At 43.1% G+C, this 12,917-nt stretch overlaps 1 long non-coding RNA gene across 1 annotated transcript in view; it reads left to right on the top strand.

Moving 5' to 3' along the window:
* LOC106004411 overlaps nt 1-12,917 on the top strand; it is a 156,749-nt gene that overhangs the window by 73,210 nt on the left and 70,622 nt on the right. The window lies entirely within an intron of this gene.

Below are 12,917 nucleotides of genomic sequence, written 5' to 3'. Positions count from 1 at the left end.
TGATGGCAAATCTTCTTCATCAAAAGCAAAATCTCTTTCTCATGCCTGTATTCCTCCTTTGCCTGGGCCTCAGTCAGGCAGAGCTCATCAGCAGACTGTTTCTGCTCTTTGGAGTACATGTCTGCTGTCATTCTTCCAGATGAAAGACCACCTTCTGATCCTTCTCAGCTGACTCAGAAATTTCTTCTCTGCATCCTGGTGGGCCCAGTGGGGATGAAGTGGTCTCCTTTCTGCTCCTGGATTTCCTGGTGATCAGTACTCTGTTGGAAGAGGCTCACACATCTGTCTCTCTCCTTGGATGAAGTACTGGCCTCCATCACCACAGGGTTTCTGATGCCTCCACAGTGACGAGCATGAGTCATGTTCAACAGATAGAAATAAGACGTTAGAAGGCCAAGCATTTTGGAGACTTGGTTGGACTGGATTTCTAGACTCTGAACACCTTCCTGTGACAAGTATTCTTCTGGACCTTCTAGGTGCTGGATGGACAAATACTAGCTCGACAGCTCTGGAATTATCAGGGATGGGGTTGCAGAGAACTCATGTAAATGGAGCCTACTATGCAGCACAAGCATGGTGAGGAGGGCCTGTCTTCCTCCTGGGGCTGCTTACATGTCCCCAAGCTCTCTCACTGCTGGTCTATCTGATCTTCCACCAGCCCTGGCACATTATAGGCAGCCCCATTCAAAATAAAGAAATTGGAATTCACATCACGAGGCTACAAATTTGATCACTGGGAATGAAACCCATGTCTCCAGCCTCATTTTCCAGTGCTCTTTCTAGCAGCAAGCAGGGGCAATGTGGCAGAGTGAACAGTTTCCTTGGTCAGCAAATCTAGATGCATCCCCAGCTCAGTCACCTAGCTGAGTGACTGTGGGTGAGTGACTTCACCTTTCTACATCTCAGTCTCTCCATCTGCATCAAAGGTATAATGGTGTCCATCTAATAAACTCAAATATGTGTCACTTGGAGGTTTCACATAGGACATAGTTGGAGATCAATAACATCTATACTTTTTTGTTTACTCTGGCTGCCATGTTTAAGAAGGGACATTGCTTATGGGTGCAGTGCTCCAGAGGGATGCCGGGAATTGTGGCAGGTGGGAAGGCTGGACTCTACTGTGTGTACCTGCAGAGAGCAGATGAGGAGTGACACATGCACATGCACCTGCATCCTTGCAAAGTTCAGAGCTTGGATCTGGTTTCAGGGGTCTGGATTGTGTTCAGGAGCACCCAGAGGGCTGTAGAGTTGGCTTTTGGTAGTGAGTGTGCTGTCTATGGATGTGTTCAAGCAGAGGTTTCATGAACACTCACTGGGAATGTTGGGGAGGGAGTTTTGGGGTTTGTGAGTTGACTAAACCCAATAGTCCCTAAAAGCCTTCCCAGACCAAGCATTTTTAAAAAAAGATTATATTTATTTATTTGACAGAGAGAGATCACAAGTAGGCAGAGAGGCAGGCAGAGAGAGAGGAAGGGAAGCAGGCTCCCCGCTGAGCAGAGAGCCCAACACAGGACTCAATCCCAGGACCCTGAGATCATGACCCAAGCCAAAGGCAGCGGCTTAACTCACTGAGCCACCCAGGCGCCCCCAGACCAAGCATTTTTATTCATTTCTGTGGTAAGCTGAACAATGGTACCCACAGATGGCCACATCCTAATCTTCTGAGCTGTGAATGGGTCATGTTAATGACAAGGGGGAAGGAAGTCTGCTAATCAGCTGTCTTTAAATTAGGGAGATTCCTGGATTATCCAGGTGGGCTCAAGGGTTCACCAGGTTCTCACAGTTGGAGAGGGAGCTCTCTGAGCTCTCTGCTCAGTGGGGAGACTGCTTCCCTTCCTCTCTATCTGCCTGCCTCTCTGCCTACTTGTGGTCTCTCTCTGTCAAATAAATAAATAAAATCTTTTTTAAAAAAATGCTTGTTCTGGGAAGGCTTTTAGGGACTATTGGGTTTAGTCAACTCACAGTGGGATAGGGAGACAGAAAATAAGAGTCAGACAGATGTAGTGTGAGGAAGAGTTCACCCACCTCTGTTGGCTTTGAAGATAGAAGGGGGACTGTGGACCAGTGAATGTGGGCAGGCTCAAGAAGTGGAAGGGGCAAGGACACAGACCCTATCCTACAGCTTCCAGAAAGGAACACAATCTTGGCAACACCTTGACTTCAGCCCAGTGGGACTCATTTCAAGTTTCTGGTCTCTGTAACTATAAGATGATAAACTCATGCTGTTTGAAGCCACCGAGTTTATGGTATTTTGTTACAGATGCAGTAGGAGACAAAAACAAGTTCATTTCCTGTTTAGTGAGAATTTTGGTTATAATGGGAAAATAGCAACTCCTTCAAAATCTACAGCTGTGATAGGCATTTCCAGATGGCTGGGTAAGTAAAAACCAGTAATCGTAATTTGACAGGAGACAAGGGCCATGGCCCGAGCATAGAGGTCTGAGAAAGGCAGCTCCATCATTGGTAGGTCTGAGGCAATTCAAAGTGCTCTATTGCTAAGCTTTGGAAATGGTTTAGCAAATAATACAATAACAAAAATATTGGATCTTGTGTATAGAATGATGGATAGTTCATGAGCTAGGCCTGGCAGCTCATAACAGGATCCCTGGAATGCATCATTTTAGACAACTGCTCGAATGTCAGATCTGCCATGTCCTTGTGGGGCACGTTGGGCATGTTACAAACATTTCAGGGCCTGGTAATGATTGCCCCTCTCTCCTGTGGTCTCTGCAGACATATACATGGTGTACTGCATCTAGAGTGCTTTGTCAGGGCCTGGGTCATACAGCAAGAGTGGTAATTGCCTTAAACCATGGCCCTATTCTCCTGCCCTGTGCAACTGTTAAAGGAAAAAGGAAATCTGTTACACTTACTGAGGACAGTATGGCAGACTTCATTAAAGGGAGGGTGGGGGTTAGATGATGGGTGTAGGGACCACTACCATGGAGTGTTGCATCGGAGACAGACATTGGACTCAGCCCTGACTACAGTCTGGGCAAGTGGGAATGTATAGCCAAGAAGCAGAGTGGGAGGCAGTGGTTGGGAAATTACTAAGAAGTAGCACTGAGGTGGGGGTTGGGATTGTTCTGGCTAAACCAACCCAAGAGGACTCTTGCTGAAAGCAGGCCAGGGTTATTGGATCTCACCAGGGGACTGTGGGGGATAAGAAACCTGATTAGGTATTGAGGGTGGTCAGGTACTAAGGGAGGGGATTCTGCTTAAGCTGACCTAGCAGGATCCTTGCTAAAACTGGACAGTGCAGAGAGGATCACGGAAGTAGGCCTCGTTGAAAAGGTCAGATGAGCCTGGGCAGAGTTTGGCCAAGGACAGAGTCTATGCCACAGGCAAAGCTGTTCCCCATGCCAGCTGGGTAGACAGGTATACCTGGGACTGGGACAAAAGGCTAGGCCTGAAGAAGAGCTTTCCTGGTCCCGGCACCATGTCAGAGCCAGGAGGTCTCCAGACCTGCTCTCCCCGCTGAACAATGGATGGTCTGGCCAGAATGTCTCAGCTGTATCTAGTGCCATTGAGTTCTCTTTCACTGTCCTGGTGGGTAAATGCAGTTGTGTCATCACACAAAGTCCACTATTCCCCAGGATCTAAATGCCCAACAGTGACAGGAAGCCTGAGGCTTGTCTACATCTTGCCATATGTCCAGCTATGTGGAAAGCACTCGTGCCTGTGTGAAGTGGTGACAATTTCCCAAGACATTCTGGGGACAGAGAAAGCCTCTCTTCTCTGTATCTGCTTTATGGGGTTTACTAAGGTTTGTAAAGGCTAGCACCGAGTCACCCCTGGACTTGAAAAGTCCTTGGTAAATGGCATGGGGCAAAGATTCAGGAGAAATGGGATCTCTTCCTGCTTGAGCTGTCACATCAGAAGGCAGCTCTGGGCCCTCCTCTTCCATGTTCTTTTCATCTGCTCACAGGGCCTACAGGTTCTGCTCCATCTCATGCACAGAATCCCTATGAGTCATGTGTCACTTTGGGAAAATGCCAAGGAGTCAGAAAGGGGAAGGAGGAGAAACAAGGAAGGGAATCAGGTGATCTTTAGGGTCAGAGCCACAGCTTGTGAAAAGTCTTCCATTTACATAAGGTCCCTGAGTGCCTGGTACTTTATATTGGCTACCATGTTCAATTCTTACTACTTTTCCTGTGCCCTTGAGCATAATGTGCTCCATTCCTTGGTAAGGCTCAGAGAATAGCAGAGGTTTGCCCTGGGACACACAGCAAATGAATGGCAAAGCTGGGAATTCAAGCCCAGGCTTCTTTCAGTCTCAGAATGATGCTCATGACTTCTCTGTCTCATGCCATCTAGGTGGACTTTACTTGAAGTGAGAGTCCTCCCCAGGCAGCTTTGAAAAACCTGTGCTACTTTGAGGTGGGAATAGCCGAATCTGGGTAGTTGGAAGGAGAGTCAGCTCCTCCCACATTTTTTAAGCTTATCTTGGTGGCAGATGCTGTACTTGGTCCTGAGAACACAGACCTACAAGCCCTGATCTCTGTCTGAAGAGCTCATGGCATGCTGGGGTGAAGGGAGACAATCAGGAAATTGCTACAGGAAGGAGTGGCAGTGGACCTTGAGAGTATTGAGTAGGACTGCTGGTCCCACAGAGGGGCTGGCAGGACAAGACTTGAGGAAGAAGGGGCCAGAGGAGGGAAAGGAGTGAGGAGGGTAAAGGACCCAGAGAGAAGCAATGTGCATTGGGAGGCAGAAATAGGTTGTCAAGGATCATGTGGGTCGAAGATTATTTGACCATAGAGTTGAAGGTCCATATCTGGGCTCTCTACTCTGTTCCACTGGTCTATGTATCTGTTTTTATGCCAGTAGCATGCTGTCTTGGTGATCACAGCTTTGTAGTAGAGCTTGAAATCAGGTAATGTGATGCTTCCAGTTTTGCTTTTCTTTTTCAACATTTCCTTCACAATTCGGGGTCTCTTCTGATTCCACACAAATTTTAGGATTATTTGCTCTAGCTCTTTGAAAAATACCGGTGGAATTTTGATCAGAATGGCATTAAAAGTATAGATTGCTCTAGGCAGTATAGACATTTTAACAATGTTTATTCTTCCAATCCAAGAGCATGGAACAGTCTTCCATCTTTTTGTGTCTTCTTTGATTTCTTTCATGAGTGTTCTGTAGTTCCTCGAGTACAGATCCTTTACCTCTTAGGTTAGGATTATTCCCAGGTATCTTATGGTTCTTGGTGCTCTAGTAAATGGAATCGATTCTCCAATTTCCCTTTCAGTATTTTCATTGTTAGTATAGAAGAAAGCCACTGGTTTCTGTACATTGACTTTGTATCCTGCCACATTACTGAATTGTTGTATGAGTTTTAGTAGTTTGGGGGTAGAGTCTTTTGGGTTTTCCATATAAAGAATCATGTCATCTGCAAAGAGAGATAGTTTGACTTCTTCATTACCAATTTGGATACCTTTTATTTCTCTTTGTTGTCTAGCTGTTGCTAGGACTTCTAATACAATGTTGAACAAGAGTGGTGAGAGTGGGCATCCTTGTCGTGTTCCTGATCTCACTGGGAAGGCTGCAAGCTTTTTCCCATTGAGGATGATATTTGCTGTGGGTCTTTCATAGATAGATTTAATGAAGTTGAAGAATGTTCCCTCTATCCCTATACTTTGAAGCATTTTTATCAGGTACGGTTGCTGGATTTTGTCAAATGCTTTTTCTGCATCTTGAGAGGACCATGTGGTTCTTCTCTCTTCTCTTATTGATTTTTTCTATCACATTGATTGATTTGCAAATGTTGAACCATCCTTGTAACCCAGGGATGAATCTCACCTGGTCATGGTGGATAATCTCTGAAAAATAATCTGAGGGTTTTGAAGGGGCAGAGGGTGGGAGGTAGGGGGAGCCTGGTTGTGGGTATTATGGAGGGCACATATTGCATGGAGCACTGGGTGTGGTGCATAAACAATGGATTCTGTTACACTGGAAGGGAACTTAAATAAAAAGAGATATAATACAGAAGTCAAAAAACTGGAAAAAAAGAGGAGTCAAGATGGTGGAGAAGTAGCAGGCTGAGACTACTTCAGCTACCAGGAGATCAGCTAGATAGCTGATCTAAAGATTGCAAACACCTGCAAATCCATCGGCCAATCAAAGAGAAGAAAAACAGCAATTCTAGAAACAGTAAAACAACCACTTTCTGAAAGGTAGGACTGGCGGAGATGTGAATCCAAAGTGACGGGAAGATAGACCCTGGGGGGAGGGGCAGGCTCCTGGCAAGCAGCGGAGCAACAGAGCACAAAATCAGGACTTTTAAAAGTCTGTTCCGCTGAGGGACATTTCCAGAGGCTAAACAGGGGCGAAGCCCATGTGGGGTCAGCATGGCCTCAAGTCCCGCAGGGTCACAGAAGGATCCGGGGTGTCTGAGTGTCGCAGAGCTTGCGGGTGTTGGAACGGGGAAGCTGGCTACAGAGACAGAGCCGATGGTAAGCTCACAGCTCGGGGTTACCTTGAACCGGTTGCAGGCTAGGTGAGCTCAGAGCACGGCGGTGAGCTCGGAGCGGGGCCGGAGGTCAGGCAGACAAGAGCTACTGGGCGCTGTTCTCTGAGGGCACACTGAGGAGTGGGGCCCTGGGCTCTTGGCTCCTCTGGGCGACAGACCAGGAGGCCACCATTTGTATTCCCGTCCTCCATAATTCTATGGAAAGCGCTCAGGGAACAAAAGCTCCTGAAAGCAAACCCTAGCAGATTACTCAACCAGGCCCCTGGTATGGGCGGTGCCATTCCGCCTGAGGCAAAGACACTTGAGAATCACTAACCCAAGCCCATCCCCCAGAAGTACAACAAGAAATCCAGCCAAGACCTAGTTCACCTACCAAGGAGTGCAGTTTCAATACCAAGGAGAGCAGCAGAATTCCAGAGGAGGAGAAAGCAAAGCATGGAAGCACGGAACTTATGGCTTTCTCCCTGTGATTTTTTAGTCTTGCAGTTAATTTAATTTCTTTTTCTTTTTCATTTCTTTTCTCTTCTTCTGCTACATTTTTTTTTAACTTTTACCCTTTTCTTTTTTTAAACGTTTTTAAACTAGTTTATCTAATATATATATTTTTTCTTTTTTATATTTTTCTTTATTCGTTTTCTTTTTTAAATTCTTTTCTTTTCTTTTTTCTTTTTCTTTTTTTTTCTTTCTTTCTTTCTGAACCTCTTTCTTATCCCCTTTATCCCCCCTCACGATTTGGGATCTCTTCTGATTTGGTTAAAACATATTTTCGTGGGGTTGTTGCCACCCTTTTAGTATTTTACTTGCTCCTTCATATACTCTTACCTGGACAAAATGACAAGGTGGAAAAATTCACCACAAAAAAAGAACAAGAGGCAGTACTGAAGGCTAGGGACCTAATCAATACAGACATTGGTAATATGTCAAATCTAGAGTTCAGAATGACAACTCTCAAGGTTCTAGCCGGGCTTGAAAAAGGCATGGAAGATATTAGAGAAACCCTCTTGAGAGATATAAAAGCCCTTTCTGGAGAAATAAAAGAACTAAAATCTAACCAAGTTGAAATCAAAAAAGCTATTAATGAGGTGCAATCAAAAATGGAGGCTCTCACTGCTAGGATAAATGAGGCAGAAGAAAGAATTAGCAATATAGAACACCAAATGACAGAGAATAAAGAACCTGAGCAAAAGAGGGACAAATAGCTACTGGACCACGAGGGGAGAATTTGAGAGATAAGTGACACCATAAGATGAAACAACATTAGAACAATTGGGATTCCAGAAGAAGAATAAAGAGAGAGGGGAGCAGAAGGTATACTGGAGAGAATTATTGGGGAGAATTTCCCCAATATGGCAAAGGGAACGATTGTCAAAATTCAGGAGGTTCAGAGAACACCCCTCAAAATCAATAAGAATCGGCCCACACCCCGTCACCTAATAGTAAAATACAAGTCTTAGTGACAAAGAGAAAATCCTGAAAGCAGCCCAGGAAAAGAAGTCTGTAACATACAATGGTAAAAATATTAGATTGGCAGCTGACTTATCCACAGAGACCTGGCAGGCCAGAAAGAGCTGGCATGATATATTCAGATATATTCAGAGCACTAAACGAGAAAAACATGCAGCCAAGAATACTATATCCAGCTAGGCTATCATTGAAAATAGAAGGAGAGATACAATGCTTCCAGGACAAACAAAAAATGAAAGAATTTGTAAACACCAAACCGGCTCTACAGGAAATATTGAAAGGGGTCGTCTAGGCATAGAAAGAACCTACAAGTGGTAGATCAGAAAGGAACAGAGACAATATACAGTAACAGTCACCTTACAGGCAATACAATGGCACTAAATTCATATCTCTCAATAGTTACCCTGAATGTTAATGGGCTAAATGCCACAATCAAAAGACACAGGGTATCAGAATGGATAAAAAAAAAACCCCATCTCTATGTTGCCTCCAGGAAACTCATTTTAAGCCTGAAGCCACCTCCAGATTTAAAGTGAGAGGGTGGAAAAGAATTTGACATGCTAATGGACATCAGAAGAAAGCAGGAGTGGCAATCCTTATATCAGATCAATTAGATTTTAAGCCAAAGACTATAATAAGAGATGAGGAAGGACACTAATTCATACTCAAAGAGTCTGTCCAACAAGAAGTTCTAACAATTTTAAATATCTATGCCCCCAACGTGGGAGCAGCCAACTATATAAACCAATTAAAAACAAAAGCAAAGAAACACATCAACAACAATACAATAATAGTAGGGAACTTTAACACTCCCCTCACTGAAATGGACAGATCATCCAAGCAAAAGATCAGCAAGGAAATAAAGGCCTTAAACGACAACTGGACCAGATGGACATCACAGTTATATTCAGACCTTTTCATCCCAAAGCAACAGAATACACATTCTTCTCTAGTGCACATGGAACATTCTCCAGAATAGATCACATCCTCGGTCCTAAAGCAGGACTCAACCGGTATCAAAAGATTGGGATCATTCCCTGCATATTTTCACACCACAATGCTCTAAAGCTAGAACTCAACCACAAAAGGAAGTTTGGAAAGAACCCAAATACATGGAGACTAAACAGTATCCTTCTAAAGAATGAATGGGTCAACCGGGAAATTAAAGAAGAATTGAAAAAAATCATGGAAACAAATGATAATGAAAATACAATGGTTCAAAATCTGTGGGACACAACAAAGGCAGTCCTGAGAGGAAAATATATAGCGGTACAAGCCTTTCTCAAGAAACAAGAAAGGTCTCAGGTACACAACCTAACCCTACACCTAAAGGAGCTGGAGAAAGAACAAGAAAGAAACCCTAAGCCCAGCAGGAGAAGAGAAATCATAAAGATCAGAGCAGAAATCAATGAAATAGAAACAACAACAACATAAGAAAATAGAACAAATCAACGAAACTAGGAGCTGGTTCTTTGAAAAAATTAATAAAATTGATAAACCCCTGGCCAGACTTATCAAAAAGAAAACAGAAAGGACCCAAATAAATAAAATCATGAATGAAAGAGGAGAGATCACAACGAACACCAAAGAAGTACAAACTATAATAAGAACATACTATGAGCAACTCTACGCCAACAAATTTGACAATCTGGAAGAAATGGATGCATTCCTAGAAACATATAAACTACCACAACTGAACCAGGAAGAAATAGAAAGCCTGAACAGACCCATAACCAGTAAGGAGATTGAAACAATCATTAAAAATCTCCAAGCAAACAAATGCTCAGGGCCAGACGGCTTCCCGGGGGAATTCTACCAAACATTTAAAGAAGAACTAATTCTATTCTCCTGAAACTGTTCCAAAAAATAGAAATGGAAGGAAAACTTCCAAACTCATTTTATGAGGCCAGCATCACCTTGATCCCTAGACCAGACAAGGATCCCATCAAAAAAGAGAGCTATAGAGCAATATCCTTGATGAACACAGATGCGAAAATTCTCTCCAAAATACTAGCCAATAGGATTCAACAGTTCATTAAAAGGATTATTCACCACGACCAAGTGGGATTTATTCCAGGGCTGCAAGGTTGGTTCAACATCCGCAAATCAGTCAATGTGATACAACACATCAATAAAAGAAAGAACAAGAACCATATGATACTCTCAACAGATGCTGAAAAAGCATTTGACAAAGTACAGCATCCCTTCCTGATCAAAACTCTTCAAAGTGTAGGGATAGAGGGCACATACCTCAATATTATCAAAGCCATTTATGAAAAACCCACTGCAAATATCATTCTCAATGGGGAAAAACTGAAAGCTTTTCTGCTAAGGTCAGGAACATGGCAGGGATGTCCATTATCACCACTGCTATTCAACATAGTACTAGATGTCCTAGCCTCAGCAATCAGACAACAAAAGGAAATTAAAGGCATCCAAATCGGCAAAGAAGAAGTCAAATTATCACTCTTCGCAGATGATATGATACTATATGTGGAAAACCCAAAAGACTCCACTCCAAAACTGCTAGAACTTATACAGGAATTCAGTAAAGTGTCAGGATATAAAATCAATGCACAGAAATCAGTTGCATTTCTCTACACCAACACAAAACAGAAGAAAGAGAAATTAAGGAGTCAACCCATTTACAATTGCAACCCAAACCATAAGATACCTAGGAATAAACCTAACCAAAGAGGCTAAGCATCTATACTCAGAAAACTATAAAGTACTCATGAAAGAAATTGAGGAAGACACAAAGAAATGGAAAAATGTTCCATGCTCCTGGATTGCAAGAATAAATATTGTGAAAATACCTATGCTACCTAAAGCAATCTACACATTTAATGCAATTCCTATCAAAGCACCATCCATCTTTTTCAAAGAAATGGAACAAATAATGCTAAAATTTATATGGAACCAGAAAAGACCTCGAATAGCCAAAGGGATATTGAAAAAGAAAGCCAAAGTAGGTGGCATCACAATTCCGGATTTCAAGCTCTATTACAAAGCTGTCATCATCAAGACAGCATGGTACTGGCACAAAAACAGACACATAGATCAATAGAACAGAATAGAGAGCCCAGAAATAGACCCTCAACTCTACAGTCAACTAATCTTTGACAAAGCAGTAAAGAATGTCCAATGGAAAAAAAAAAAACAGCCTCTTCAATAAATGGTGCTGGGAAAATTGGACAGCCACATGCAGAAAAATGAAATTGGACCATTTCCTTACACCACACACAAGAATAGACGCAAAATGGATGAAGGACCTCAATGTGCGAAAGGAATCCATCAAAATCCTTGAGGAGAACAGACAGCAACCTCTTCGACCTCAGCTGCAGCAACATCTCACTAGGAACATCACCAAAGGCAATGGAAGCAAGGGCAAAAATGAACTATTGGGATTTCATCAAGATCAAAAGCTTTTGCACAGCAAAGGAAACAGTTAACAAAACCAAAAGACAACTGACAGAACGGGAGAAGATATTTGCAAATGCCATATCAGATAAAGGACTAGTGTCCAAATTCTATAAGGAACTTAGCAAACTCAACACCCAAAGAACATATAATCCAATCAAGAAATGGGCAGAGGACATGAACAGACATTTCTGCAAAGAAGACATCCAGATGGCCAACAGACACATGAAAAAGTGCTCCATATCACTCGGCATCAGGGAAATACAAATCAAAACCACAATGAGATATCACCTCACACCAGTCAGAATGGCTAAAATCAACAAGTCAAGAAATGACAGATGCTGGCAAGGATGTGCAGAAAGGGGAACCCTTCTACACTGTTGGTGGGAATGCAAGCTGGTGCAACCACTCTGGAAAACAGCATGGAGGTTCCTCAAAATGTTGAAAATAGAACTGCCCTATGACCCAGCAATTGCACTATTGGGTATTTACCCTAAAGATACAAACATAGTGATCCGAAGGGGCACGTGCACCCGAATGTTTGTAGCAGCAATGTCCACAATGGCCAAACTATGGAAAGAACCTAGATGTCCATCAATACATGAATGGATAACGAAGATGTGGTATATATACACAGTGGAATACTATGCAGCCATCAAAAGAAATGAAATATTGCCATTTGCGACAACGTGGATGTAACTATAGCGTATTATGCTTAGGGAAATAAGTCAAGCGGAGAAAGACAACTATCATATGATCTCCCTGATATGAGGAAGTGGTGATGCAACATGGGGGCTTAAGTGGGTAGGAGAAGAATCAATGAAACAAGATGGGATTGAGGGGGAGACAAACCATAAATGACTCCTAATCTCACAAAACAAACTGAGGATTGCTGGGGGGAGGGGGGAGAGTATGTGCTAGCTATGGTGAGTGCTGTGAAGTGTGTAAACATGGTGATTTACAGACCTGTACCCCTGGGGATAAAAACATATTATATGTTTACAAAATTAAAAAATTAAAAAAGAAAACTGGGGGAAAAAAAAAAAAGAAAGGATCATGTGGGTCTGACATTCTAGGCTAGAAAGCTGAGTCATGAGGCTACAGGTAGAAGCAGGACTAGAGGACCTTCGATGCCCAGGCTTTTTAGAGTGGGAAGACTATCAGAATCCCTTGGGAACTTTCAAAATGACAAATGTACATGTTGCCTCTGAGACCAGCTCAATGGGAATATATGGAGCAACCATCAAGTGCCTGGGAAGGCTTTGAGTGGTGGTGGATATATCTGTGTTAAGTGAGGCATGACATGGGGAGATTGGTCAGAGGGATCATCTCGACAAGTTGAGCCTAACCTGGGGATTCCTGTGGTTAGAGACAGGAAGAGAGAGCAGGGCCCAGCCACGCAGTCTTCCTGAGTGTAGACAAGGGCAGAACAGGGGATGCTGCCATAGGAATTGATGATAGGATGTTTGCAGAAAACATGTACAAGCATGGACCCAGATCTGGAGCCTAATATACCTCTGTTATTTCTTCATTCATGAGTTAATTTACATTACCTTCTAAACCT

Source organism: Mustela putorius, unplaced genomic scaffold (assembly GCF_011764305.1).
Source record: "Mustela putorius furo isolate JIRA1106 unplaced genomic scaffold, ASM1176430v1.1 tig00537338_pilon_pilon_pilon, whole genome shotgun sequence".
Lineage (NCBI taxonomy): Eukaryota > Metazoa > Chordata > Mammalia > Carnivora > Mustelidae > Mustela > Mustela putorius.
This window is presented reverse-complemented; position numbering and strand designations above follow the sequence as displayed.